We start from the raw sequence: 25055 nt of genomic DNA, 5'->3' as shown, positions 1-25055 counted from the left end.
TTGACCCCCCACACCTTCATCGCCAAGGGAGGGAGTATCAGAGGAAAAGGAACACTCACCTTAGACACCCTTTCCCGCTAAGCCAGCAGGAGCGCAACTTCTGCAGCTCCAGGGTGTTCTTGTTGTCCGTGCTTATTGTCTCTGCCCAGAGCTCCCCAAACCTTGGCAGTGCAGAATTAAACCTGCTGACTGCCTTTCTTTCTAGCACATGCAGATAGGCAGTCTTAGCTCTGGCACATCGTGAGGGGCTGCAGGAACTGCGGGAAAGCCACAGCTTTCCTCTTCGTTGCCTCCCACTGGCTCTCTAGGACCCACTCCCTCTTCCTCTCTCTTTTCCCCTCTTGTAATTTGATTTCCGTTTTCTTATCAATATTTCAACTACTGTCTGATGAATTGTTCTAATAGGACAGCCACCCATCTGCCCCCAGCCGCTTTTCCTAAGTGACTAGGAAACTTCAAGGAATGCTAGAAACCACACACATATCACACATATAAAGACATCAGCTTTGTGAAGCCAAACAGAGACATGAGACCCAAGCTTTTTTCAAATCAATTCTTCATTTTCTGAAGTTTTCAAGTTATTGCTATGCAAATGATCATTCCTCAGACTTAGACGATATTAGTGAAGTCTACATTCACTTTTCAAGCACCTATGTTTTCCTACCTAAAGGTTGTTCTTTTCTCTTATTTGATTTTGATCCCCTGAAGAATATACCTCCTTTTGATCCACATTTTAAAAGGCAGCATCTAGATGAACAAAGTGGATTGTAAATATCATAGGAATACCTTTAATAATGGAATTTTGAGTTTTTAAAAAAGTTTTTTAAAGCATTCTTGCTAAGGTGTTGTTTTGGGGTCCTCACATTTGTCTTTTCTTGAGATTTAAAATGTTGCCCATTTCTTCACTTTCCCTTGTAGACCCAGTTTTGAATGAGACTCACACTTTGGAGTTCACAGCTCACACCTCCCTTTTGGTTGACCAGTCTCTGGGTCATCCACACAACACACCCACAATTGCTATTGAGTTACTTCTGTGTTTTCCAGTGGGCAGTTTTCACACTCTTGCATTCTCCCCTCTGAGTCTCTTGTGACAAGGAATTGCTCAGGAGGTTTCTGCCTGAAACACCCTCAGGGACCAGAGTAGTAGGTCTTAGAAGGTCTAAGTTAACTCCAGTTAATTGGAGGGGAAGAGGCAGAGGTGACAGAGCAGAGATGGGAGTGTGTCGGCTTTTAAAAATAAACCCAACAACCTTATGCACCCCCATGCTTTTTCCTCCTCTTTCCTCATTGGGTACCCATATCCCTGACTGCTTTGGTTCTGGACCCTTCAAGAAAAATTGGTTTCCTTCCTACCCTCCACCGCCCCCCACCCTTTCCCTAACTGGTTTTGGAAAATTCTGACCAAAAGGCAATTGCGAGGATTCCATTTCAGGAGAAAGCACACTTATCACCCAGATCTGCCCACGTGGGGGGTACAAGGACTGGCGGCAGGGTTATTCATTATTTCCTTCTCAACAATATCCCGATTTTTCTCTCCTGTCCCTCCCCCAAACCTCCACATATTGAAACATTTTGCTGCTTAATAAGAGCAGCCAGGAGAGCTATGAGGTGAAAGGCCAGCCTGGGACCGTGACTGGGGCTGCCTGGGCTCAGCACTGCCGGCCAGGCAGCCCCTGCCCTGCACATTCCTGAACATTGCTTAGGAAAACAAGACAGGGCTTAGGGAGGGGAAGGAGCAGAAGGACAGGAGCCATTGCCCCCAGAATTTTGTTCTTGGGATTCCTGGGGAGATGTCTTCCCTCCCAAAGGAACAAACACACTCTTCCAAACAATAGCAAATAAAACAGTAAGTGCTTCCATGCCAGATAATACATCTACACTGATGCATTCTAGAGATAGGTTTTCTGTAGGTTGATAGACAGGTTGGAGATTTGAAAATGAGGGCTTCCACCATAATAGAAAAAGTGAGAACTAAACAAATCGCCTAATACTTCATCATCCTTGGTTTCTACTTTCTTCCTTCCTTCTTCCCTCAGTCCCTCTCCCTCTCCTTCTGTTCTTCTTCCCTCCTTCCTTCCTTAAAGAGGATTTCTAAAGGACCTCCCTCTAGTTTCCCTCTTCCTTTTTCCGTTTTCACAATTGCTATGACATCTTTATTTGTAGATGCATCTCTTTAATGTCTGTCTCCCCTGGTTAGCTTGTAAGCTCCCGAAGGCAAGTGCACAGAGTTCGTTTTGCTTATGACTGGATGGATACCCAGAGTCCAAACTGATATTAGCAGACAGAGAAGTGGAACAGTTATTTAACTACTCTACTCCTTTCTGATCAGTGACTAGAGAAGAATATAAAATAAAACAAATCATCACACTGAGGTTAAGGAAATACCGACAGGAGCATTTCACCTGATACTGATTCATTTTCTGTTGCAGTCAGCGCTCAGTGTGTTTCATTTGTGCACAGGGGGTTTCACCGGGTAGCCTGAGATCAACCTCACTCCCAAGTGCCCTGAGTGTGATCAGCTGATGGAGGTAGCCCATTGTCTTAGGTTCTGTACCAACTCTTTCTCTCTGTGTGTATGTGTCTTCTTTCCTACGACTCCCTGTGATTTCCTTCCAACAGGTAGATAAATGCCAAAAGTCTTGGTAGTCCTGGAAAAACAGATGAGCACCCAGTGAACTGAGAACTAACCTGGAGTCCCTTTCAGATCATGTTCCAGAAATGGACATATACCTGGATGACTGCTTTGTGTATGTGTGTGCATGTGTGTACACATATGCATGTATGCATGTGGATAGTGGTTGTAACATGCTTACTGGGAGCTCCAACTACCCAGTCCAAGCTTAGGCTGGGTGGAGTAGGACACAGGCTATCTCATTCTAAGGAGGTTATGGCCAACTCCCTTTGTCACCTGGAATCTTCAATTCACCAGAAGAAAATTGCTAAAATTGGTAACAGCTGCCATAAGTCAGGAGCAAACTCGAGGAGGGGTGAGCTGAGAGAACTCATTAAAGACAACTTATCCCTCCAACCCCTTCCAAAAGGAGAGTGGGAGGTCAAGTTCCTATTCTGCAGTTATGTTCCCTGACTAGCCTCTCCCAAGTTACTTCCCTGGGTCACAAATTTGCAGTTGGGAGCCTGGGTAGCAGGAAACCCTGTTGTGGAGATCAGAAGAGCAGGAGATTTAAGTTTAGAGGAGCAGAAGAAGATACCTGGATGGTATTCCCCTGGGTCATCCTGGGGCTCTATGATTCTGAATGAGACAAATTAGGACTTGGCTTCCTTATCTGGCAGATGAGGGGGCTACAGTTAGATCATTATGAGAGACCTTCCACTTTTAACATGCTATGATTCTATGGGATTATTTGGCCTGAGAAAGAATGTGAATGAAAGGCAAATCTGTGATTTAGGGGTTAGGAAATTTGGGTTCCAGTCGGGGCTCTGCTGCTTACTGGTGTTTCGGGTGAATGGTATCCCCTCAAAATTATGATGTTGAAGCCCTTACCCTCAGTAATTCAGGAGGTGATAGTACTTAGAGATAGCCCTTTAAAGAAGTAAAATGAAGTCAAATGGGTGGACCCTAATCCAAGATGACTGGTGTCCTTATAAGAAGAGATGAGGACACAAGCAGGTGGTAGCACAGAGAGAAGATCTTCATCTTCTACCCAAGGAGAGGTACCTCAGAAGACAATAAACCTGTTGACTCCTTGATCTTGAACTTTTACCCTCCAGCACTATGAGAAAACATTTCTGTTTAAGCCTTCCAATCTATACTATTTTATATGGTAGATACAGCAAACTACTACAACTGGAAAATAATATTTTACCATAGATTTGGCTTTGCCAAGCAAGTGAAAGGGAGTTGACAATGTTGAGCAAGTTTACTCAACTCTTCTAGAACCTGCTGTGATGGTCAATTTCAATTTAGTAAGTGTCTTTCTTTTTTTTTTTTCTTTCTGTGCATGTTCTTATCTTTGGGGTTCCTTCCACTTCAGATAAAGTTTACAGACACATTAAGTTCAGCCTCCTTTGTGGATTTTCTATTCTTTTTTCTTTTAAAGATGGGGAAAGAGGGACATCACTTCCTGCTCTTTAAATAAGCAATTTCAGATTTTAAAGGGTGGCCAACAAGGAGACTTATGTCTCATTTTCTGGGTTCTCTTGTAGCCCATGACAGGCTGAAAACCTAGATTGAGCTCCTGAATATTTTAGGGACAGGGAAAGGGTGGGAAATCTGGGGAGAGAGATAAGTCCAGGAAATAGAGGCAGTGACCAGAGCAGGGTTCATGGAAAGAAGAGTGGTTAGATAGGGGACTCTTTGGATTACAGGATATGTGTGACCTGGCTGGACTTTGATTCCTATCATTTAACACACACACATGCCGATACATATTCTCAGTGTCTCAGAGGGTCTTAGGACGAGTAGCAGGAGATACAAAACAAGGGGGGATGCTGGGGCAAATGATCTGCAATACAAACAGGTGCAGCAGAAGGGGACTCCCCAGGGCTCACAGATTTACCCCTCACCTCTACCTACAGATCAAACATATGCCAAGTTTCCTAGTGTTGAGGATGAAGAGGTGGTGTTACTACAAGAATAAATGAGTGAGGCTTTAAATCGAAAAAAACAAAAAACAAAAAACGAGGATTTCTTAGACCAAAGATTTTGTCTACTGTATATTAATTTCTTCAACTCTCTTAGCAAATTTTTCTTTTCAGGTTCATATCTTCATGGATGTCAATTAATTAATTTTATTTTGTTAGATAATCCCTGACACCAATACTGGTTTCAATTTTCACAACCCTAAGGGCCATGTTATTAGTCTCATCTATGTGTATATTTTTTCAGGTTAGTAGGAGATATTCTCCATCCTATTTTGTTTAAAACTGTGGAGCTATGAACTGGGGGTGTAGCTCAGTGGTAAAGTGCTTGCCTAGCATGTGTGAAGCCCCTAGGCTCCATCCCTAGGACAGCAAAAACAAACAAAAAATAAACAAAAACAAAAAACCAGCCAAACAAACCCTGTGGAAATAATTTTTTGCAATAATTCTAGAATAATTCCTGAGAGAGTGCTGCTTTATCTGACTGAATAAAGAAATCCATTCATTCATTCATATGTGTGTGTGTGTGTGTGTGGAGGAAAGGGTAGTGGAAGGACCTGAGCAATATCACTTTGCTATCTCTGAGAAGGCAAAGGTTGTAAAGACTATGTTTTCTATCAATCTGACCTTAGTCAACCCTGAAAAGAAAAAAACAAAATTAAAAAAAACAAAACAAAACTGTCAGGCTTAGAGCTTGCAGGAGTCATGAGCATCTTTGAAGAATTCAGAACTTAACTGCATAGAGTAGAACAAGTGACCCACCCATTGCGATTCCGAGGTACAAGATGATTGTGTAAGTTGAAAATAAAACAACCCCAAAACCTTTGGGACACATGCCACAGAAATACAAAGCATACTTACTCTAGCCACCAGAGACAATAGAGAACAATGCTGTTAAAAGCACAGATGCTGTATTCTTTGCTCTTTGTCTTTGCTTCCTGACCCCAATTAAAAAAAGAAAATAGAAAATAAAACATGGACAGAAGTCAAACTGGGTCAATGTCATAATGAAGGTTTTTTGGGGAGTATATTTTTTAAATGGGCTTGGTAGGAATTGCCCTGGAAGTGCAGGGCAATATGTGTATGAGGAGAAGGTATACATAATATCTCTGTTAGTAGTGTCTGAGAATATTCTTGGGCAGACTAAGATTCATTTGGCCAAGTGCTTCCTACTTCTAGAGGAAAAAGATGCTATGTAAATATTTGTCTGACCAAATACTGGTCTGGTGTGTTATTATTAATATTATGGTAACCCTCAGCTTTGATGGACAGGGGACAGTGGGGTCCCAGAGACATCATGGCCACTATTACTTCACTGTGTCTCACAGCTGAGCACAAAACAATGTGCCCTACTTAACACAATAAACACTGGGGATTCACAGCCTTGAGAGTCCTTCTGAGGGAACCTGGTTTTCCTAGATAAGAGATCAAATGTGAAGAGTGTTTTCATTTTCTTAGTGTATGTTTTTAAATCAGACTTTGAGAACTAAGACATCTCCTAGAATTTTTTGACTGAGAGAAAGGTGGGGGGGGGTGCATAGATATCCGAAGCCCTTTTTTTTTTTCTTTTAAAAAGATCAGACATATGGGTGACACATAGATGAACTATTTGGGTCTGCAATTCTCATTGCTTCCAAGTGATTAGAAATGTGGAGATAGAAAGAGAGGGATTAGCTTTCACTCTCTGCACAGCCTGGAGGCGACTTCTTTGGGTGATGATTTTAGGGGTTCTACTTTGCAAAAAAAAAAAAAAAAATCGTCTGAAAGTAAAGGACTGGAGTGGAATGGACTGTGAAAAAATAGTGCTCCTCTTCAAGTATTTAATGTCTGTCCAGCCCTTACTATACTCTTTCCCAAGCTCTGACCAGAGAGTGAGTGTGATGACCCAAGCATGCTTGACTTAAACTAGAGCTTTATTAACTGAGCTGGCCACCTCTGTGGGCTCTTAATGTTTTGAGATCCCTATCCTTTTGTATTCTACCAAATGTTTTATCTTAATGGCAATAAAAGTAAAACAACCTACTGAAAACTTTACAGGTCAGCAGAGTTAAGTGTGTACCATGACTTCAACTTGCAGTCTGGGGAGACATATACCCCAATATTTTTTTCATGTCTCCCTCTAAGCCCCAGATGATTCTGGTGTTCAGTCAAGCAGTGAATGGGGTTCTCTTAATTTTTTAAGGAAGGAAAACCTCTCGTGGTGAAGACCAAGCAAGGTGTTTGGAGTTGTTTCCTTGAAAGGACCAGCAAGGGTGGATGGTGATCTTATTTTTCAGTTGGGCGGCCCTTTCGATTTAGAACCAAAGTAAATTTTGGCCTGGATCTTTAGAAGAGAAACTGGTCCTGGCTGTGAGGCCCAGAACCCAGTGAGATGATAAGCACTTGCAATCTTGAACGCTTATCTCCTCCTGTATCTGGCTTTCTTGCATTTATAAAGTAAATCGGGAAATCTCACCACAACAGGCTTTCCTGTGAGGAGGCTGGCATTTCCTGCCGGCCCCTGGGGACAGGAATGGAGGGAACACATGGCTGACACTCTCATTTCAACTCCTTTGCAACTGCTGTGGCAGGAAAAGTGGAACCCACCAAGATCAACAATGGTGTGAGCTAGAGCTCGGAAGGTGGTTATTTTCATACAGCTCTCTAACACATGAAATAAGAAAAAAAAAAAAAACCACACAGTTACTTGCTTGAATGCACACACACACACACACACACACACACACTTGCACTTTTGGCATATGTGTTGTGTGGGGAGGCAGCCGATATTGATACCCCTGCTATGCTTTTGAAAAATGACCATTAAATTGGTGACATTAAAATCATTTTAATGCACTAGAGAAATAATTACATAAATTCCATGGTTTAGCTTTTAAAAATCTTCATAAATAAGTAATGCTTTTGTAAAGGGAATTGCCCCTTCCCACCTCTCACGTTTATCTTTAAAATAAATTTTGTCTGAGATTTAATATATGTGCTATTGAAAAGGCCACCCATGCTAATAAAAGAGCAAGCATATTACTTCTGTCAAAGAAAGATATGAGTGTGCATAGAAAACCTGATATTGTTTTACTATTATAGCATTCATGTGATATATTTTATGTAGTGCTTAGAATCATATGTGACTGGAACAGACCCAAGAGAAATTCATGCTCAATTTCCAAATGAGCAGAATACCAAACCAAAATCCCTTTTTCTTCATGGAAAAAATTTAAATGTTATTTCCTTAAAAGACATGATGATTGTTGATACCATCTTTGACTTGGTGATAACTCAGTCTCGTGAAAAACTTGAGTCTGAGCAACATTAGGTGATTTATCAAATCTTGCAGGGCAAGCCACAGAGCAGGGATGGGCTTCTCAGGTCATCTAGTTTCAAATCTTATGTTTCCTGGTTGAGTTTCTGTCAACGAGTTCTATGACACAGATGAACTTTCCGTTTCCTTTGGGAGGTAGTGAAGGTCGTGCACTGGTGATACCCATTCACTGATTTTTACTACTCTGTTCTCTCCACGTTCAAAACATCCACTATTGCCTTCTATTTCCCTTCATTTGGCGCCAGGAGGAAGAGCTGCAAAGAAAGGACAGAGTTCACACCTCCACCCAGCTTCTCTTTAGGTTTATCATATAGCCATGGTACTCTGATCAAAACTTAGCACTAGTACAATGCTATTAGCTAGACTAGTGACTATTCAGAGTGACTATTATTTTTTTCCTAAAATTCCCTTATTCTATTCCAAAGTCTAATCCAGAAACCCACATTGCATTTAATGGTTAGACATCCTTAGTTTCCTCCTCTGTAAAATTCCTCAGACTTTTCTTCTCTTTCATGACCTGACATTTTTGGAGAGCATTGGTGAGCACAGTAAGAGATATTCTGTGTAATACCTCAGAGGGTATTTGAGTTCATCCAAAGCTTACATGCGATTAAAGTGAGGTTATAAATTTGGGGAAGAGTGCCCGGAGGGGTGATGTGCCTTTTGTAGCATATCATGCCAGGGGATGTGACGTTGATCTGTCTTATTACTGGTTGTATTAATCAGCTTCTCTTTAGTACAATAAAAGACCCAAGGCAATTAAACTAAAAAGAGAAAAGATTGATTTAGTTATGGTTCTGAAGTTTCCAGTTCAAGACCAGGCAGTCTCATCACCTTGGACCTCTGAGGTGGGTACCAAATGGCCACGCAGGAATTGTGTGTAGAATGAAATCACACATCATGAGCAGGAAGTAGAGATAGACAGAACTGAGAGACTGGGATCCCATAATCCCCTGTGAGAGCACAATGTTTTAAGGGCATCCCATAAGACCCTGCCACTAAAGGTCCACAGTACCTCTGGATGGGACCAGGTCTTTGACTTTTGGGGGACACTACCTGTATCAAACCACAAGACTGGTTATGTTAACTTTGGTTGTTTAGTCAAAGTGCTCCTGCCAAGCTTCTCCATTGTAAAGTTAGCATTTGTAATTATCAAGTATTTTATGGGAAGATACTTTGAGGCTATACACATATTCCATTTCTCCTTGCTCTTTCATTTGCTCACTGATTTCAGCATTCATTGATGGATTTCAAGTTGAGCAATAATTACTATGGATGTGTTGAGGGGGCTTTCACTCATTCCTTCTATATTTACTGGTTAAATTCTTTCGTAAGGAAAATTTGCCCTTTCTCATTTGTTGATTGATTGGTCAATTCCTTCTTTTATTCATCGACTTATATTGGTATGGACTCATGGATGTTCATTTTATTCTTTGGACTGTAAACCAGTACTATCATTGTTTATTCTGTTGCTTATGTTATTCTGACTTGCCTTTAGGAGCTCTTTCAGGTTAATTTCTGCATCCTTTTGATATTTTTAAATAATGTTGTTGAACTTTTTTATTCTTTTTGAATTTTTCCCTTCAGCACCTCCTTACTTTCTGCCTCACAGGATACTTCTGGATCATCTTGTGTTTTCCTTACCCCAGCCCCAGGATTAACAGCTTCTCCAAGAATCCTTGGTTCCTTTTATTGAAGAATGATATCTAGAAGCCAAATTTGGGACTTAGGTGTGCTCATTGTCATGTGGGCAGCTTCTCAGCTCTCTCAGCAGACAGCAAGGAACTGTGTGTATGTATACTAACAAACACACCCATGTCCATTATTTTTCCTATTCCTTTCTGTTTGTATCTTAGCATGCCATAACAAAATACCACAGACTGGGTAGCTTAAGCAACAGATTTCTTTCTCACAGTTTTGCAGGCTGGAAGTCCAAGATCAAGGTGTTGGCTGGGTTGTTTTCTCCTTGGGTCTCTCTCTTGCAGGTGGCTGTCTTCTTTCTGTGTCCTCATGTGGCCTTTCCTCTTTGCACTACATTCCTGGTGTTTCTGCCTCTTCTTATGAGGACACTAGTCATATTAGATTCTGACCCACTCCAAAGACCTTATTTAACCATAATTAAAGAGTCTAATGCCAAACACAGTCTCATGAGGATTAGAACTTCAACATGTGAATGGGGAGGGGCACAATTCAGTATATGTGAATCTGTATGTATAAATTCAAAATGAGTTAATGCTGATAACTCCAATGCCAATCTAGTAATACAGGGTTGATTCTAAAATTTCATTTTTGCTTATTTGTAAGAAACCTGACACTTATCTATAATATATTTACTTATTTGTTCATCCATAGTATACCTGTAAAATAGTCTCAAAATTGCTAAGGCATACTCTTTGGAGAGAAAGATTCACCCCACTGTAGTGCATTGTCTATGCATGGTTCTTTTGGTCTTTAGACCTACAGTGTCTGATCAATGCACTGCTTTCCAATGTTATTTATACCATCTCCTTTCTTCCTCATGTCATTCATAGTTTATTCACTTATAATACAGTTTGTCTCAGTTTTCATAGGATTCATCCCATCTTGGGTTTTCTTGAAATCTGGGTTGATTTTTTAAAAATTTACATATAGTAACATTTGCTCTCTGTGGTGTGCAGTTCTACAGATTTCGACAAATGCAGAGCATCACCATAGTATCATACAGTGTTCCAACACCTTCCAAACTCTCTTGCACTGCCTCCTTATCCTACCTCCAGACCCTGGCAAACATTGATTTGTTTTCTGTTTTCATAGTTTTGCCTATTTTACAATGTCATTTAAATGGATTCATATAATATGAAGGCTTTAAGTTCTGACTTCTTTCACTTAGCAAAATATGCTAAAGATTCACACCTGTTGTGTGAATTCACAACATTCCTTTTTATTACTGAGTAGTATTCCATTATATAGATATGCTACATTTTGTTTATTCATTTGCCTGTTGAAGGACATCTAGGCTTCTTCCAATTTCAAGTGAACTTGAATAAAAATGTAAATATTTGCTCACAGGTCTTTTGGTAGTATGGAAGCTGTCAATTTGCTAGGGATAAATACTTGGACATAAGATATTAAACTTTGCAGCAAGTGACTATTTAATCTTTTTTAGTTTTTTTATTTTTACAGACTGAATTTTGATTCCTTGTACACTTGAATATTTAATCTTATGGTAAATTACCAAACTGATTTCAGAAGTACTGTAATTTTTATACTTTTGTTTAAGTGTTAATTTTAGGTCTTAAAATTCACCAGCACTTGATTTTAGTTTGAATTTCCCTAAATGATTTATGATATAGAACATATGTGTACTTATCATCCAGGTATCTTCTCTGGTACTTATTCAGGTCTTTCATCCAGTATTTATTTTATTTTCACTTTCACATTTTTGAGTTTTGAGAGTTTTAAAAATACTTTGTGTAAACAAATCCTTTATCAGATTTATGTTTCAAAATATTTTCTACCATTTTGGTTTTTTTAAAAAAATGTTTTGGTGCTGATGATTTAACCCAAGAGCTGCTGGACTACATCACCAGCCCTTTTTTATTTTTTTATTTTAATACAGGGTTTCCCTCAGTTGCTTAGGGCCTCACTAATTTGATGAGGCTGGCCTTGAACTTGAACTTGCAATCTCCTTGTCTTGTTCTTCTGGGTTACTGGAATTACAGGTATGAGCCAACACATCTGGCTATTGTTTGATTCTCTTAACAGCCATTCATTCTCAGAGTAAAAGTTTACATTTTTGATAAGATGCAATTACTTATGTGTTTTTCTTAATTTTGCAAATCTTGCTTTTGTTATCATATTTTAAAATGCTTTGTCATACCCAAGGTAATGCAAATATTTTTCTATGTTTTCTTCTAGAAGATTAATAATTTTAAATTTTATAGTTAAGCCTGTTAATTATTTCAAATTGGTTTTTGTATAAGGTGTGAGATATATACAGTGGTTCATTATTTAATTACAAATAATTTTGTAGATATCCAACTGTTCTAGCAACGTTTGTTGAAGGGACCATCTTTTTTTTCATGGTAATTATTTTTTATTTGTTCTTCTTAGATATACATTACAGTAGCATGTATTTTGACATATTCTACATAAATAGAGTATAACTTCCCTGTATTCCTGTGGTTGTACATGATGTGGAGTTTCACTGGTCATATAGGAGCGTAGGAAAGTTATGTCCAATTCATTCTACTCTCTTTCCTGTTCCCACCCACCTTCCCTTCAGTCCCCTTTGTCTAATCCTCTGAACTTCTATTCTGGCCTCCCGCTACTCCCTTATTGTGTGTTGGCATCCATATGAGAGAGAACATTCCGCCTTTGCATGTTTGGGATTGGCTTATTTCACTTGGTATGCTAGTCTCCAGTTCCATCCATTCATGGGCAAATGCCATAATTTTATTTGAAGAGACCATCTTTTCTCCATTGAACTGCATTTGTGCTTTTGTCAAAAATCAGTAGATCTTAAGGGTCCACTGTGGTTATTTATTCTTTTCCCCTCATCTATACGTTCATTCTTTTGCTAATACAGAGTGTCTTGATTATAGTAATTCTATATTATCTTAAATCAGTGTAAATGGGAAGTGTGAATCCTCTGACTTTATTCTTTTGCAAAATTTGTTTTAGCTACTCTACAACTATTCTGTTCTTTAGCTGTACCACATAAAACTTAGTCATCTTGTTGAGATTTTTGAAAGTTTTCTGGGTTTGTGATTGGGTTGTGTTGAACCTATAAATAAATTCAAGTAGAAATGATATCTGAACAATATTTAGAAATATAAAAATTGAAGTGCATCTTTTAAATAAGTTATACATACAACATTACCAAAAGCTGGACTGCAAATATCAGTATTTGGTGTCAGACCAATGGTTCAGCACTGAAATAAAAATATGAACATAAATTTCCCATGGATTATTAAGGGACTAAGTATGTCAGTTTTCCAAAGTGAGACCTGAGCAACCATGCAGTGCTGTACAGACACAGACTTTTTGCCTATGTTTTTATTATTTTTGTTGCTAAAAAGTATCTCTCATCTTTTTTTTCCACTAGGAAAATCCCCAAGAAAGAGATATTTTTAGAAATTTGAACATGTATTGTCAGGCATGGTGGCACAGACCTGTAATCACAGGGACTCAGGAAGCTGAGGCAGGAGGATCCCAAGTTCAAAGCCAGCCTCAGCAATTTAGCAAGACCCTATCTCAAAATAAAAAAATAAAAAAAAGTCTGGGAATGTGACTCGATGATTAAGGGGTGTGATCTCTGGTTACCCTCTCCCCAGTTTTTGAACATATATTAAGTTCTAAAAAATATTATTGACTTTAGTAATTGCTGGTAAACTAACAGTGAGGAAATATAGTGTGGTACTTAAGATTCCAGCCTGGGGTCAGACAGTTCTCAGTTTGTTTAATGGCTGTGCTACATACTGGCTCGAACATACATACATATATACTTGATCAGTTATTTAACATTCCCAAGTCTCAATTTCCCATCATTAAAGTAGGAATAGATAACAACAGCTACCTTCAAGGGCTCTGATAAAGATTAAGTTATATTATGTGTTAAAACACTTAGTACAATGCCAGGTTTAAATTTTAATAATATTAACTGTATTAATAAGTTAATAACTTCATTAAAATTAAATGTTCAAAATATATATATTTTACTTAATTGATGAAATGTGGTAATATCAAACTCTAAAGTGTCCAGGAGTTCCATTTGCCAAAATATACCCATTTGAAAATGTAATAACATCACTGGAAATAGTCTAATAAAACAATTGCTAAATTACTTGTATTTTAATCAACACACATATAGAGGATGTGTTCATAAATTGCCATTTACCAGAAAAACCAAAGATGTATGTGATTGATTGCTGACTCACTTTAAGCAGAACTAGGCAGCATGATAAGCTAAGAGTGTTCATGAACTATTTATTAATGCAAGAAAGTTTTCAGTTATGAGCACACAGGCACACACTCACACTGTGTGGGGTTGAAAAGTCCTTAGGAATTCATCCAGTCCAGCTTATAAACAATCCTACTTAGTTACTTCAAATAAGCTTTTGCATTTTCATTATTTTTGCATGACTGGAAAAATTGCCTCTATTGAACCCAAATCTTTATCATTCTGATGCATCAGTGTCATCTGTATGGCATCCATATGCATGTAGTTGCTGGCACAAGTTGTCTCCACCACCATGTGCATAGGATCCTGTCTTTACTTGCAGACCTATAATAGGTCAGATTGGTGAAAACTGAGGATAAAACTGAAGTGATTGGCATTTAGAGTTTTTTACGTGGTAAGGAGCAAGGGGGGCAACATACAGCCTGATTCTCAGACCAGAGTTTGTGTATGACTCAACCCTACCGGGTCAGTTTTGCAGGAAACTCAGGGCAGTTCCTCGGAGATGTCAGTGCAACAGCAGCTGGCAGAGATGCAGTCCGGGGCTGGGAAGCAGTTCAGGGAACTAGATGGGCCATCTGAGCCTTAGAGGATTTGCACAGGTGCACACTGGGCTGGGGACTTTTGGATCTGGAAGAGTTAGAAACACCCTGGGCTCTCCATGGTTGGTAAGTTTGAGTCTCTCTTCTCCGATTCCATTTCCTGCCTCTAACTGCCACAGCTTGATCGTTGAGACTTAGCCACCCGTGACTGTTGAGGGAAATAGAGGGAAAATTGAGCTGCTGCATTCATCTCCTCTCCTGGCACAAGGGCAGGGCCGGAGATAACTGAGCCCCCACCAGAGCCCGTCACTCACTGTCACCCTCTGTTTCAAAATCATTCTGCTGGGACCCAGGGGCAGGGATTCTGCAAGTCTTCCAGGGGAGCTCTTTCTGCCCTTAATTTTTTTTTCTTTGAGTTAGGGTTGGGGAACTTGGGGTTTTGGGGTAGAGAAAGAGGAAAGCAATGCCCAATAAAGGGACAATAAGTTCTAGGGAGGTAGTAAATGAGTGAATATTGAGAAATAGAGATGAACGATGATGGAAGTTGAGTCTTTGCCCCAAGGGGTGTGGTGTGCAAGGGGTTGTCATATCTAGACATTCACCTCTGTTTCTTGATCACTGAGAACTTATGCAAGTCATTTGATCCCTACCTGGCCTCACTTTTTCTGGTCTTTCAAATGGGGATGTGATCCACTGTGGAAAATGTGGCAAGACAGCCATGGATGGCAAAGATCCTAAGTAGCACATCACAGATCCATGTGCAGAGAACCATGCCTTAAAACTTGATTTTAAAAGTTCACTGATGGCTAAAAATACCCTGTTGACACAGGCCTGTCTGCACCCTCTGATTTTTCATTTTACGTGCAAAAATTTATGTTTTTCCATTTTCGTTGGCTGGGGTTCTGTTATTTGAAGGTAAGGTGTGGGAAGTCCTTCAGAGGTTCAATGGGAGACAGGGAATCGGATATAGTTTTTCTCTCTGGAAAGAACTTTCATCAAGATTAAAAAAAAAAAAATGTTTAGGCTCCGCTTGCTACTGTAACCTCTAGTCCCCTGCCAAATGGCAACACAACAAAGACAGCCTCCTTTTCAAGTTTCTGGTTAATAAAACAACACAACGCAAGACAAATAAACAGAAACAGAAGGCTTGAGTTTGAATAACTTATGTGCACATGTGTGGAGCAAGGAGGAGCTGCTCTACTTGGACAAGCATATGTCAGTGGACATCTTCCATTGACCATCTTACCTAAGACATGGTTCTGGGACCCCAAATTCAAGACCCATAGTGTAGCTGTGCACACAAATGAAACAGTGGACCAGAAAAAAAATTTCACAAACACATAGCATCTTTTTTCCCCTGTCCCCCACCTTTAGAATCTGTGTTCACAGATATTGGAGTTGATGCCTGAATTTTTAGAGGCTATGGCTACAGTCATGCTGGTTGAATCACTAGTTCAGAATAAAAGGTGTGGATGTGACTGGAGGGGTATTGGTGACATGGCATTTGGGAGAGTTAGGATACAATGTAGGGACAGACAACTTATTTAATAATGGGGTTAGCCATCTTGGGTGTGTTAGTTACCTTTGTGTTTCTGTGATTAAAATGCATGATGAGAACAACTTAGAGGAGGGAAAGTTTATTTTGGCTCACAGTTCCAGAGGTTTAGTCCACGGCCAGCTGAGTCCATTGCTCTGGGCCCGAGGTGAGGCAGAACATCATGGTGGAAGGGCATGGTAGAGGAGCATTGCTCCATTTGTGGCAGCTGGGAAACAGAGAAAGGAAAAGGAGAAGGGCCGCAGGGAAGAGGTGCCCTTCCAGAATATGCTGCCAGTGATCCACCCTCTCCAGTCACATTCCACCTGCCTATAGTAACCCCCCAGTCAGTCCATTCGAACTAGGATGGAGTGATTAGGATATGATTCTTATAAGTCAATCATTTTACCTCTGAATATTCCTGCATTAACACAGGAATTTTGGGGAGACAACTTATATTCAAACAATAACATTGGGCTTCTGCTCTTCTACTTTGTGATATTTGTTTTTAGAACTCACCTGTGAGCGGGGTGGGAACCTGGGGCCCCTTGCTAGGGGTAGGGTAGAAGAGGGTAGTGCGTGTGAAGTTGTTAGTTGCATGCAGCACCACAGTTAAAGCATTGTGAAGGGACCTAGAAAGTCATGGGGGTTCCTGTAGCTGCCCTGTCCCCCACTTTGTTGTGGCTCTGGGAGGGGAGTTGATCAGGAGGTTAGTGTAGCAGTAAAATCCCACTTCTTTGTTGCATGTTTCTCTCTCCTCTTTTGTTCATTGACTGTAAGAATGCATTTGCACCTCTGGGTTCCACCAGATTCCCTCTCTCCACCTTCTCCCAGGACATTCGGAGAAGTGGCTTTCATCACAGGAGTGAGGATGAGTTCCAAGCCCATGAGGAAAGCATTTCCTAGTAGTCACTTCTCTTAGGCATGTAGGGAAAGACTTTCTTTGCTCTTCATCTCTGTTCTCAGGGGACATCTTCAGGCCATTACGAGGTAGTATCTGTGGATCAGCTGCCGCTAAATCCTGAAAACAAAGAGTAAATCCAACACTTGAAGAACTGCTAAAGATTTATGATGATTCAGAAGAGAAACTGTTCATAAAAAGAGGGTGAGCCAACTTCCCTGAAATGTGTTAAATAATAAACCAAGGGCGCAGCTGCTTTTTGTAACATGGAGCAAATTAAATGGCAAAAACCACTGTGAAGCCCTGTGAAGCCCTTGGTGGGATGTTTGAGCATTTGGAATTCAACTGTGTGCAAATTTCATCTTTTTGAGAATTTTGAACATCACATTTCTTCATTCAGAACTCTTCCTTCTCCTGTTTCTGATCAATTTCTCTAGGATCTCTTATAGGGTATATGGTTCCCTGGTTCTTTCTTAAACCTCTCTTATTTTCTTATTGAGGACTCTACCAGACTCATCTACAACTTATTTTTATTTTATTTATGTTAACTTATTTTAATTTTTTTGGATGACTGCCCCAAAGAATATAGACGCTGGAGAATATCCTCAATAAGAGACTTCAAAGTCTTAAATATTTTATGGGTTTGATGGCTGTCTACCAACAGGGCGTCGATTCCCTCTTCCTTCCTTTCTGAGACCACCTTGGCCTGGTGTGTACCTCTTCCCCATACCACCTGTTCTCTGGCACTGTTGAACCATGCTTCATTCCTGGGGTGGGTTAGGATTTGATACCTAGATCAGAGCAAGCCCAACCTCCCAGAAAACATTTGACTCTGAGGTGGTCATGTGACCTTACATTGTGGCGAAGATTGCAAACCTTCTTTCTCACTTTTTGTTTTGTTTTTATTAATTATATCTCTTTATTTTGCAGTTTTAACCATTGCTTCATCTATGCGTTAACAAATATGATATGTTGTAAGCTTCACTTTTAATAAGAATGGTAAGTGGTCATTCTCTCTCTCTTTCTCTCTCTCTCTCTCTAGCTCAGTTTCTGCTGGTAGATGTTTTTATCATCACAAAGAATCGACCCTGAGAACAGAGCTGATGCCCAGAGGAAGGCTGATTGAAAGTCTCAGTGAAATGCAGAGACCTGACTGCACGCTCTTCTTAGCTGCCTGACCTCTGGATGTTCGGTTCCATGAGCAAATCAAATTCCTCATTGTTTAAGCTTTTGAGTGCTGAAATCATCGTGATTGAGGGTTTAGATTCTCAGCATGGTATAAAGTGGGTCTGGTGAACGAGAACTCACAGGACCTCAGGCCTAGACTGGAGTCTCAGGCTACCAGATACTAAGTATGTGGCTGCTCCATCTTTGCAGTTTGATTTCCAGTAAAGGGTCGTGATGAAACACAAAGCTGTGTGAGGATCAGATACATCAAAGCTACAAAACACGTGGCACAGCATGTTTTTATTATCATCCTTTGTTGGCTCCATCCACCCATCCATTATCAAGAAAATAACAATAGAGGATGACTTTATTGAGGGATCGTCACATGTCAGGTACTGTACTGAGTGCTTGAATGACTTGGTTCCTTTAATTGGCATTGCAGTCCTATAAAGTCTGCTATTATATCCCCATTTTACAGATGAAGAAAAAAATTAGAAAACTAATAAAGTTTTTTAGTCTAATATAGCTGTTAAGTGGTAGAGTTTACTAATAAATATTTGAGGATAATGTTAATAGCCCAAGTGTGTGTTCAGAGAAATTGTCCATTCCACAAAAATTGCCAGTAGCCTCAAATTCCATATTAGATTTTGCTCTCATTTTCAGTGTTTTACACTCACACCATCATTATTTAGCTTCCTTTTATTGCTCCCTGAGTCCTTAAGCTCGCACAAACTTCCCCTCACAATTAACTACTGTTCTGAAACTTTATTGCACTAGGAAAAGAAATAGTGTGTGCTGGTGTTGGTTTACACCACACCTTTAAAAGGGTGTGTTTGTGTGTGGGGGGCTATTAATGGAAGTGGTGGGTGCTTCAAATATTTTGAAACTGTTAAAATATATGTACTTATTGGGATGATGTCTGAAAGTGTGGCTTACTGGTCACCAGTTGTAGCTGGAAGGGATCTGATGTTTTGCCCTGGGATGTTGAAGGTAGGTACAGATTCAGTGTGATTAGCAAGGGTCTTCTAACCATCTAGACCAATAGTTCTTAATTAGAGGTAGTTTTTTAATTTGATGTTTTTATCAGCACATTACAGTTATACATAATATTGAGGTTCATTTTGATATAATCATACATGCATGGAAATACAGTTTGTTTCATTTCTGTCCTGAGTACTTCCTCTTTCCCTTCCCTCTGTTCTCTTCCTCTACTTTGCTGGTCTTTCTTCTATTTATTTATTGATTTTTAAATTGGAGCTTTACAGATAACCATAAAGATGAAATTCACTTTGATATATTCACATGTGTACATAGCATAACTTGGTCAATTTCATTCCCCAGTTCCTCCCTTTCCCCATTCCTCCTCCCTCCACATCACCATCCCCTTCCTAGATCCATTCTTCCGCTTCCCTCCTCATTTTACCCAAGTTTCTGCATATGAGAGAAAATATTCAACCGTTGGCTTTATGAGTCTGGTTTATTTTATTTAGCATGAGGGTCTCCTGGAGGTAGCTTTGCTTCTCCACATTTTAATTGCCACAACTGGGAGGTGGCAATGTCCATCTAGAGGGGAGACACTGGGGATGCTGCTGAACATCTGTGAATATATAGGATAATTATAGGAGAATATATAGGATATATAGGAGAATATTTAAGATAATTCTTTGCTGCCTAGCAAAATTTAGCTAGGCAGCAAAGAATTATGCAGCCCAAAGTCAACAGTGCTGAGGCTGAGAAACCCTGATCTCAACAGACCAAGGACCAGTGCTGATTTTTCCTTTCTATCCCATTACTACTTGGTTAGGGGTAAGTAAGCCATCCTGATGTAGGGGGGGATGTGGGAGTGTCCTGGAATGTTCACAATTGGTGCTCTTATTGGAACTCAGTCAAATCCTGGAATCTGACCAGGTCCTTCTATTGGAGGAGACATGAGTCTCTTGCAAGATGCAGGGCTCCTACCCGACAGAGTTGGGCTCAGCTGATACACACTCCTTGCATAGAGTAGGGTGGTCTTCTGTCCCTAGTGTGGTTAGCTGTGGCTGAGGCATTGCTGTTTTGGAGGACTCCTCCTTCTCCTCCCTATACCCTCAGTTTCTTTCTATAGTCTTGGCTCCTGAGAGTTCCAAGGTCCCAGTCAGAGCATCTTTAGTGCTCTATTGCCAACCCAGGGTACCATCCTCACACCTCTACAGGGTAGGATTTGGTGTCCCTTTCTTCTCATTCCTCCTCTCACCTGTGGTCTGCCATATACACTAGGCCTATCACACACTTAGGGTTTTCCCTTCTGATTCCCAGGAGCTGAGGTTAGAACTTTAAAAGAATAGGATATTAAAGCTTCTTTCCTTTTAGTCCTTTTGCCATAGAAGTCAGTTTTCCATGGGGTCATGAGGATGTCTCTGAATGCTGTGGGCACAGTTAGGACATGCAACAAACAAAGAAAAAGGCCACAAAGATGAATATGTCAAGATCTTACTTGGCTACATCAGAGATTTCGTTGGTTTCCTCCCCCTACCCTTTGGAGTTAGGAAGGAGGCCGTGGTGGTAGAGGATAGTTTTATAGGTTCAGCCAGATGTGAGGGACATCTGGTGACTAGATGTTTGTTTTTAAGCATTTCTAACTGTTATGCTCATAGGATGGGGATGGGGAGTTGAAAGGTGGCTGCTCTGGCTACTCTGAGATAGCATTTGCTTTGAGAATAAAGATTGGGGCCAGAGTAGGGGGGTGAGTGTTGGACCTGGCAGAAAGCAACCTTTTCCTCTTCGTGCCTGCACATATTAGCTGAATCTCTACTTTTCTCTAATGTAATAATCCATAATGAGTCTAGCTGTACTTTACAGAATACTTATTATGTGACAGGCACTGTTTTAGGCTCTGTCCTTATGTTATCTTGTTCACATTCAGTTCTCTTATACTAGAATCTATAATGCTCTGAAGAGATGCTTCCTAATGGCTTCTAGAATGGATTTTATTATTCCCCTCTATTATTGGAGCAGATATCATGCTTTAGACTTAAACATATTGTTGTCACATTTTTACTGGTACCAAGCCTGGAATAGTATTTGTTTGTTTGCTTGTTTTCCATGTGGTGTTAGTGGACTATCTTAAGTTATGCACATTCATAAGTCCAATTATTTTGGAGAAGTTGCTGGGTTAATGGGATTATTTGTGACTGTGAAAACCTTCTTGGAAAATGAACTTCCCCACTCTGAGGTCACACAGAGGGGCTTTTTTTCCTAAGCTCCAGGCTCCTACCAAGTGAACCCATTTGACATCATTGAAGAAAGGGTCAGATTTTGCTGGAGGAAGATGCTCTTGAACTTGAGTCTTTGTCTCTTTGAGGGCAACCTGGTACATCAGAAAATTGCACTCAGTGCTCAAAACTTGTACCTCAGAGAAGGAAAACCTGGATTAGAATATAGTGAATTTGCAGATTTGAAGGCTGACGGAACAAGAAGATCATGAACAGAATTCTGCCCCTTCTAAAACACTGTGTCCAGTACCCAGAGTCCACATGTGAAAAGATTTTAGGTAGCTTTTAGCTCTTGTTCCAGTGACCCACTAATTTAGGTTCCTAACTTAGGGAGATTCTCTAAAGTCTGCTAGAGGTTGACAGTGGCAGCAGGGAGAGGGTTCTGAGGTTAATAGGAAGGAAGCAAAGATGGAAGACATATGTTGCAAGGAAGAGAATCCCTTCTCTTTCAAAGAGAAGAATAGTGGATTGAATACAAATAAAAGAGATGGTAGATAAAAGCTTCAGGAGGTAGTGAAGAGATCTTGACTTGTAGCCGCAGTAGCAACATAATTGGGGTCTAGAAGAACTGTAGATCCATAATAAAATGCTCTGATCAGTGATCCAGAGTATGGCGGCCTTGCAGGTACCCAACCCCTTTCCCAACCATTTACTGAAGCCATCTGGAATTGTTAGCACAGAACTGGATAGGATGGGGCGGGGCGGGGGGGAACAGGCCTGTTAATTGTCGACCAAATGAGTAAGCCTGTACCCTGCCCTGTAGGGCTGTCCCATACAATCTGCTCCAAGAGGACCTGTCTCAATATTTGAACATTTGAGACTTATCATGGCTTAGAACATTTATAGGGGGGTTGACCACTGCTTTTGGAGCGGGTGGGCTTACTCTGCTCAGGTGGGCATCAGCAGGCTGTGGTGTCTTGTTTTCTTAAACTGGTGGGAGGAATTTGATTGGACAGAAGGGTGCTCAGCTTCAGGGAGTAGGGAGGGCAGTAATAAGACACAGAGTGAAAGACAGAATGTATTCTGGAAGTTTCTCTGCACAATGATGGCTGCTCTGCTTTTGGGAAAGGCAGCTTGTCTTTTTTTTTTTTTTTAAACTCTAACAAAGAGTTTTGAAAAAGTTTATAAAGCAATTCTGAAGACCAAAGAGACCCTAAATATCTTCCATTTTCCTTCTCCTGGTTTTGAGTGCCCCCTATATTCAGTGATGAGCAGCCAGAGATACTGAGGATTGGCTATAAATTAGGATCTCTCCCTTTTTGTTATATCCTATGAAGGGGAAAGGGTTTTTGAAATTTGGAAATCTCAGAAATTAAAAAAGAATATTTTGTGAATGGATCCTTATAATAAACAAAGAAAGCAGAACAATTGCCTTCTATGATATCAACTTTCAAGTCCAGTTTAAATATTACTACCACTAGGGATCAACCAAATACTTTCAACTCTATAAAGTTTCCATTATTTCATTTAGTCAGAGAAATCTGCCAGCTAATATTTTACTAAGCCTGAAAAAAAGTTTAACTAGCCCTTTCCATATCTATCAAGTTCAAAGAGATGGTATAGTTCATGTATCAAGACTCCATAAAGTTTAGCCCTAGAAACAAGGATTATATTTCCAATATTTATTAAAAATTTTTTCTTTGTATATTGACTGGCTTGTTTTAGTCCGTGTGCATATGTTTTTATCTCATGGTGAGCTGAATTCATATGCTCTGTCTAGATGACTCTAGCATCTTTCTGTTCCTGAAGATCACTTAAGATGAAAGGCATTAAAATAAGGTAGACTGGAGGTATCGAAGCATCTGTTTAATACAACCCCCCTCCATAACGCTCATTTCTGGTGCTGGGCATCAAAGAAAAAAAAAATGAAAAGTCGGCACTGTTCTCTTAAAAATACGTCAAGGGCCCCCAACTCTTTAACAACACAGGAAATGTCAAATATTATATGGATATAAATAACTCAGTAAAACAGGGTTACAAGAACATCTGGCTTTGCACAGTTCCGCGCACTCGGCTGGCGCAGAGATATTTCAGTAATACTATCCAGTCTTTGGGTTGTGTGAGACTATGGGGCACAGAAGGGAATTTGAGTGTCGAGTGAAAAATGTGCTTGTAAAAAGGTCTGAGTTGTTATCTGTCTAATCCGTCCTAATCTGTTCAGTCATTTGCTCTGGGGGCTCTTAAGAGTGGAATACTGACCCCCTCTGGACGCTAGTCTCTTAGAGAGATACCCCTGGGGCCCCAGGGTTAGGGATGGAGGGCAGAAGGTTAACGACCCTCAAGGAACAAGCTGCTCCAATGATAACTTGAGAGATCATTTTTAAAAGGGACATCTCAATTTTCCAAGGAGCTTGCAGTTTTGCTTCAGTTCTAACATCATGGTGGCACTCGTCAGGGAAGATGGTGACATGCCTCCCCTTTGTCCTTGCCCACCTTGCCTCTCACCCGCTCAGCTCATTCCTGGTTCTCCTCTTCTCTTTATCACATTGCATTTCTTTGTTGGAGATTTCACTTTATTTTAAAGGTTTGATTCCTTTGGGCTTTGGGCAAGCCACCGTTTGGGGGAAGGCAATTTATGCAATTGACACTATTTGGTGTTCATTTCACTTATACACGTTTTTAAAAGAAAGTAAAACCTCCAAAACAAAAATACACACACACACACACAAATTCACATAAGGCACTTGAGGTTTATGGTTTTCCTCTATGTCTAAATTACAATGTTCAGCATTATTAAGAATAATAAACAGCAACATCATCCATGTTGAAACAAGGCGGAAAAAAATATAAATGAGAGCTGTATCTTAGATTCCTTTGAGCTCATTCCCAAATGACTCCACTAATTTACTTTGTGCATACTAGTAACTACTGTGAGCCAAGCACTGTGATGGGTTAAAAACTCAAGGCCTTACCTTGCCCTTAAGGTACTCACAGTCCCATGAGAGGAGGTAACTGGGGGAAATAGTTACAATATTATTCATAGCAAGGTGGTGCAATATGGTACCACAGGATACAATAGGACACAATTCATTCTAAAATAAAGTGGACATATGAAAGAAAATAGATGCCAGATAAAAATAACTTGCTTAAACACCTCCTGCCAATCTTTGGAATATCTAGTTACATTTGTATTTTTCTATCCCTTCAACAGTCTTTCTGTCAGTCATTTGATCCTTGGTTAAAACCAAGTCAAAGTAGGGAGCAGCAGATCAAGAACCAAGTAGCCCTGCTCCCAAGCTCTGCAGCAGGAAGTGGGGATGAAACTGATTTCTTTCTGAAGCAGGTGGGAAAATTGTGTGTGCTGAAAGAAATCCCTCTATTTGGCTTGTGATCAGGAAGTGTTGTGTGTGTGATAATTTTTTTGCAGATTTGGAGACCGTAGAGTACTTCCCTTGTGGCATATCTTTTTGTACTTTTTCTCCAATGACCATGTTCTATTCATTAGTTAATTGGTTAATTCAACCATTATGTATCTACATTCTGAGATAAACATCTCTCTGTCTTTCTCTGGGATTGGCACTTTCTAAGCATGCACTCTGCTCTACCCACAAGCTACTCCCCCATCACAAACTACTATGTATCTATCAAGATCTGTGCTAGATGTCTGTTCTTGCTTTCAAGGAAGTCAGTAAGGTGGGGAAAGCCTTACAGTTAAAACACAGCACAATAAGTGTTTGGAGATCTGTGATAGACGTCAGAGGAAGATAAAGATTTGGTTAGAATTTTAAAAACCCAAGTAGATGACTTGGAAGTTACATATGGATCAGAGTAATTCTCACACAGGATATTCAGAAGCTCAATGGCATA

The 25055-nt window shown here is 40.2% G+C and overlaps 1 protein-coding gene and 2 long non-coding RNA genes across 3 annotated transcripts in view; 2 read left to right on the top strand and 1 right to left on the bottom strand.

The window, feature by feature from the left end:
- Nucleotides 1–182, bottom strand: part of FLI1 (Fli-1 proto-oncogene, ETS transcription factor) — a 124779-nt gene extending 124597 nt beyond the window's left edge. The window contains exon 1 of the mRNA XM_079104131.1: nucleotides 60–182. The gene's annotated coding sequence lies outside the window, so the exon portion shown is untranslated. The remainder of the gene's footprint in view (nucleotides 1–59) is intronic.
- The window catches only part of LOC306640162, a 46960-nt gene that overhangs the window by 7164 nt on the left and 14741 nt on the right, over nucleotides 1–25055 (top strand). The gene's annotated exons all lie outside the window — the stretch shown is intronic.
- Nucleotides 13663–18179, top strand: LOC306640163. Its single transcript, XR_013757765.1, has 3 exons — nucleotides 13663–14521; nucleotides 16896–17034; nucleotides 17878–18179. It is a non-coding gene; the product is annotated as an uncharacterized lncRNA (long non-coding RNA).

This window comes from Sciurus vulgaris (genome assembly GCF_902686455.1).
Source record: "Sciurus vulgaris genome assembly, chromosome: 11".
In the NCBI taxonomy this organism is placed as follows: Eukaryota; Metazoa; Chordata; class Mammalia; order Rodentia; family Sciuridae; genus Sciurus; species Sciurus vulgaris.
Note: the sequence above shows the minus strand (reverse complement) of the source record. Positions and strands in the feature narration are given on the sequence as shown.